The sequence below is a fragment of the Hordeum vulgare genome, chromosome 5H (genome assembly GCF_904849725.1).
Source record: "Hordeum vulgare subsp. vulgare chromosome 5H, MorexV3_pseudomolecules_assembly, whole genome shotgun sequence".
Taxonomy (NCBI): Eukaryota; Viridiplantae; Streptophyta; class Magnoliopsida; order Poales; family Poaceae; genus Hordeum; species Hordeum vulgare.
This window is the reverse complement of record NC_058522.1, coordinates 438,525,515-438,531,430: the sequence shown is the minus strand read 5'-3', so window position 1 is coordinate 438,531,430 and position 5,916 is coordinate 438,525,515.

Below are 5,916 nucleotides of genomic sequence, written 5' to 3'. Positions count from 1 at the left end.
AGAACGAAAAGAATAAGGATGAAGAGTGAAACCTTCATGGGTAATGGCATTCCCTTAGCTTGTTCCAAGCTTGGGGGAGTGCCCGGTATCTTTATTTTTAGCTTTGCCTCTTTTGATCAAGCTTAGTGTCATATCATGTCTAGGGAACTTATCTTATGAAATAGGTGTTTGCATTGAGGTCTATCACTCCTTTGTGGAGAGTTGTATCCGTGAGTGTGCAGTGTCTATGATGGAATATTAACGAGAAGTCTATTGGTTTCTTTGCTACACTTGGTATTCTCTTCATGCGATCGATCTTATATGCTGATTCTTATGGGAGTATTGATCTTACATATCAGGTATGGCTTTGAAAAGTTTACTTAATCTTGGCAAACATAGCATTGGTCATAACAACAAGCATGAGTTTTTCTAGTAGCGACATAGCCAAAACCTTTATGTTCTTATGCTTGAAGTGTTATGCTCACAAGGAAGACAACTTGATGTTTTATGCCATTTCTTTATGTTAAACTTTATATTGTTTTGCATCCAAGTCAACATTATTTGTGTGCTCTCAAAAAGCCTTTGCTAACCGACCCTTGCACTAAGCGGGAATACTGCTTGTGCATCCATACCCTGAAACCTCAACCTTCCCAAGAGTCCACCATATCTCCCTACACGTGGTATTTCACCGCCACTCCTAAAGTATATCACTCATGTGCTATCTTTAAACCTTCAAATATTACTCCCTGTTTTGTGCCTCTGTTTTATCTCATGAGGAAGTAGTAGATAATTCATGATCTTTTCATACTGGACAAGTTTTATCTTGGGTTTGCATGTTATCTGTGAACCCCTAATATGAGAAGGGACTGGCATGAGGGTGCCTAGCTCGTAAAATATAATAACAACAAACGGAACCTCCTTCATGCTTTGTTGATGAGAAATCAGAAAATTTTGGTAGTGATAAACAAAGGAGACTAAGGGGATGTGATCGTCCCCACTTTGGGAGCCGTTCCTCAAAACTTGTCCAGCATGAGAAGTATTGGGCTATCTACTAGCATTCGTTGACAAAACATGCACCTCTCAAAAGATTGTTTTACAATCTTGTTGTTCTCTAAAAAGCTCTAGCACATGAGTTTTTCCTACTTCCCTCTACGAAGGGCCAATCTTTTAACTTTATGTTGAGTCAGTAAACCTACTTCTTTCTATCCTGAAAAGAGCAGACACCTTATGTTGACAAAGATGCATACATTTATATCGTTTCATTGAGAGTTGTCATATCACACCTTTGTTGATGTTATCATTAATATAAGTGAGTTGTTTGTTAAGCCTAGCTAAACAAAACATCTTCCTTTGTGTTAGCATTTTCACTTCTCGACTGATAACATGTTCTTTCAAAAAGCTTCAATTGATCTCATCAAAATATAAGAGGAAGAGCAAAAGTTAAAAGTTATTAGTTGTTCCAAGACCAAGGACATGTTTGCCATGGATTGATCAGTTTTCTTAGCTCTACTTTTGATTGTAATTGATATTACTCTTTCATAAGGGCCTTATGAGTTGAGATTGTTGTTGAGGATGGTTGAGTTTAGTAGAGAAATTATGATGCTTCTTGTTCGTGTTCTTATTTATCGACACTTCACGGTCTAAACTTGTGGACAGGTTTACCGAGCTCATTATTCGCTTGGGGGCAAGCGAGGTCTAAGCTTGGGGGAGTTGATACGTCCAAAATGCATCACTATTTTGTATCATAATTTGTCTCTATTTATTGATATATTTCACTTTATGATGGTGTACTTATAGTGTTTTGGCTTATTTTGCATGGTTTACAACTTTTCGGTGCCGAAACTGTAGACGCAGAATTCAGCGGAGAAAATAGCACGAAGACTTGCAATATCAGAACATCTCCAATTGAGCTGATATTTTGAGGGAAGAAGTTTCCGAACAAGTCTCGAAGACATGCCAAAGAAGAACTGGAGGGGGGCCACAAGTTACCCAGGCAACCTGCTGGCGCCCCCCTAGGCCGTGCCAAGAGGCCGCCTGGGTGATGGGCCCAGCCCCCCGGTGCTCTCCTTTGGCCTATATGTCCCTCTTGACCTAGAAATTCTGGGAACAGAAGAGTTTTCACGATTCCGTCGCCACTCCGCAGCGGAAACTTGCGAAGAAGAAAAGACCATTCCGGCGGGCAGATTCCGCCGGGGAGAACTCCTCCCGGAAGGGGAGATCGTCCTCATCGTCATCACCATCATCACCGGCATCATCGAGATCATCATCACCATCATCACCAACACTAGCACAATCTCCACCTTCATCCCATCTACTTCACCATTGCAATTGGAGTCATACCTTGCACTATTCATCCGCTCTACTCTACTGGTGTTGATTACTCTTTTGTGGTGAATGCTATAGAGTTTTGTTGGAGGATTATTGTTATGACCAGATTTTTAATCATATTTTCATCACCTCTGATCATGATCTCTTTTATGTCTTGTGAGTAGTTCCATTAGTTCTTGAGGACATGGGAAAAGTCTAGATGTTAGTAGGCATATGATGTTGAATTATTATGTGTTGATTGATATTTAAGTTATGGTGTTATTCTTCTAGTGGTGTTATGTGAACGTCGACTACATAACACTTCGCCTTTATAAGGACCTAGGGGAATGCATCGTGTATAAGGAATGCTTATGGTGGGTTGCCGGAGTGAACGAAACCTAAACCCGAGTTCGCATACTTTTGCATGAGGGAGTAATGGATCCTAAAGCTTATTGCTATGGTTAGGCTTTGCCTTAATTTCTCTGTTGTATTTGCGGATGCTTGCAAGAGGGATTAATCATAAGAGTGTGCTTGTCTTAGCCTAGACGATGCACTAGTTAAGATCCACCCACATAACACTTATCAATACAAAACATAGTACTAGACAGAGTATGGCGAAAGCACTTGACTATCTCTCCCGTGTGTCCTCAGGAATGCCTTAGTCTTTATAAGTTTAGTCCCTCGGCTTATCCTTTGCACTCAAAATAATTGGGCCACTTGCTGCACCTTATCACCATTTACTTTACTTGCATTTATTTCCTTGTTGCTTATACTCGAAAACCCATATAAAGTTACCTTTTAGTACTTGCAGTTATTCCATGCTCAAGATCACTTGTCAATACCTCCTGCTCCTCGTTGGGTTCGACACTCTTACTTATCAAAAAGGCTACGATATATCCCTTACACTTGTGGGTCATCAGGCGCCGGTGAAGATGGAGATCATGTCGGTGCTTTTGTGATGGAGATCAAGAAGCACAAGTTCATGGCCATATCATGTCACTTTTGATTTGCATGTGATGTTAATCCTTTTATGCACTTTTTTTGCTTAGGAATACGGTAGTACTATAAGGTGATCCCTTACTAAAATTTCAAGACAAAATTGTGTTCTCCCTGACTGTGCACCGTTGCGACAGTTCATTGTTTCGAGACACCACGTGATGATCGAGTGTGATAAACTCAACATTCACATACAACGGGTGCAAAATAGTTGCACACGCAGAACACTCAGGTTAAACTTGATGAGCCTAGCATGTACAGAATGGCCTCGGAACACAAGAGACTGAAAGGTCGAGCATGAATCATGTGGTTGATATGATCAATATAGAGATGTTCACCATTAAAACTAATCTCAACTCGCGTGATGATCGGACTTGAGTTAGTGGATTTGGATCACGCGACACTCGAATGACTAGAGGGGTGTCTATTTGTGTGGGAGTTTATCAGTAATATGATTAGCTAAACTCAATTGTCTTGAACATAGTCTAAGTAATCTTTGCAAAATTTTATGTTGTAGATCAATGGCTCGCACAGTAGCAACCCTGAATTTCAATATGTTCCTAGAGAAAGCTAAGCTGAAAGATGATGGAAGCAACTTTATTGATTGGGCTCGTAATCTGAGGCTTATCCTCATGGCTGGCCAAAAGCAATATGTCCTTGATGCTGTGCTAGGTGATGCACCACCCGCTACGATGACCCAAGATGTTTTGAACGCTTGGCAGTCCCGCAAGGATGACTACTCATTGGTTCAATGTGCAATTTTGCATGGCTTAGAACCGTCACTTCAAAGACGTTTTGAACGTCATGGACCATATGAGATGTACAAAGAGTTGAAGTTTATCTTCGATAAGAATACCTGGATCGAGAGGTATGAGACCTCTGATAAGTTCTATGCTGGCAAAATGGAGGAGAACGAGTCTGTCAGTGAACACATACTCAGAATGTTTGGGTACTCTCACCGTCTAGCTGAGCTGGGGATTGAACTCCCGCAAGAGGCTATCACTGATAGAATTCTTCAATCACTGTCAGCTAGCTATAAGAGCTTCGTGTTGAACTATAACATGCAAGGGATGAAAAAGTCACTCGCCGAGCTGTTTGCGATGCTGAAAGTCGCACAGTCAGAAATCCAGAAAGAGCATCAAGTGTTGATGGTCAATAAGACCACCAGTTTCAAGAAAAATGGCAAAGGAAAGAAGGGTAACTCCAAGAAGAGTGGCAAATCTGTTGCCCCTCTGACGATAAAACCCAAGGCTGGACCTAAGCCAAAAACTGAGTGTTATTATTGCAAGGGAGCTGGTCACTGGAAGTGAAACTGCCCCAAGTATCTGACCGATAAGAAGGCGGCCAAGGCCAAACAAGGTCTATTTGATATACATGTTATTGATGTGTACCTCACCAGCTCTTGTAGTAGTGCCTGGGTATTTGATATCGGTTCTGTTGCGCACATTTGCAACTCTAAATAGGAACTACAGAATAAATGAAGGTTGGCGAAGGATGAAGTGACGATGTGCGTGGGAAATGATTCCAAGGTTGATGCAATCGCCGTCGGCATGCTCTCACTTCAGTTACCATCGGGATTAGTGATGAACTTAAATAATTGTTATTTAGTGCCTGCGTTGAGCATGAACATTATATCTAGATCTTGTTTATTGCGAGACGGTTACTCTTTTAAATCAGAGAATAATGGTTGTTCTATTTATATGAGTAATATCTTTTATGGTCATGCACCCAATGTGAGGCGTTTGTTCATATTGAATCTCGATTGTGATGACACTCATGTACATAACATTGAGACCAAAAGATGTAGAGTTAATAATGATAGCACCACTTTCTTGTGGCACTGCCGCTTAGGTCATATTGGTGTAAAGTGCATTAAGTAACTCCATGCTGATGGACTTTTGGAGTCACTTGATTTTGAATCACTTGACACATGCGAACTATGTCTCATGGGCAAGATGACTAAGACTCCGTTCTCCGGAACAATGGAGCGTGCAAGTAACTTGTTGGAGATCATACATAATGGTGTGTGCGGACCGATGAGCATAGAGGCGCGCGGCGAATATCGTTATTTTCTCACCTTCAGTGGCAATTTGAGTAGGTATGGTTATATCTACTTGATGAAGCACAAGTCTGGAACGTTTGAAAAGTTCAAGCAATTTCATAGTGAAGTTGTAAATCATCGTAACAAGAAGATCAAGTTCCTATGATCTAATCGAGGAGGTGAATATCTGAGTTACGAGTTTGGTGCTCACTTAAGACAATGTGGAATTGTTTCAGAGTTGACACCGCCTCGAACACCACAGCGCAATGGTGTGTCCGAACGTCGTAATCGTACTTTATTAGATATGGTGTGTTCTATGATGTCTCTTACCGATTTGTCGTTATCATTTTGGGGCTATGCATTGGAGACAACTGCTTTCACTTTAAATAGGGCACCATCAAAATCCATTGAGACGACACCATATGAGTTGTGGTATGGCAACAAGCCAAAGTTGTTGTTTCTTAAAGTTTGGGGATGTGATGCTTATGTCAAAAGCTTCAGCCTAAAAAACTGGAACCCAAAGCAGAAAAGTGTGTCTTCATAGGTTACCCAAAAGAGGTAGTTGGGTATACCTTCTGTCTCAGATCCGAGGG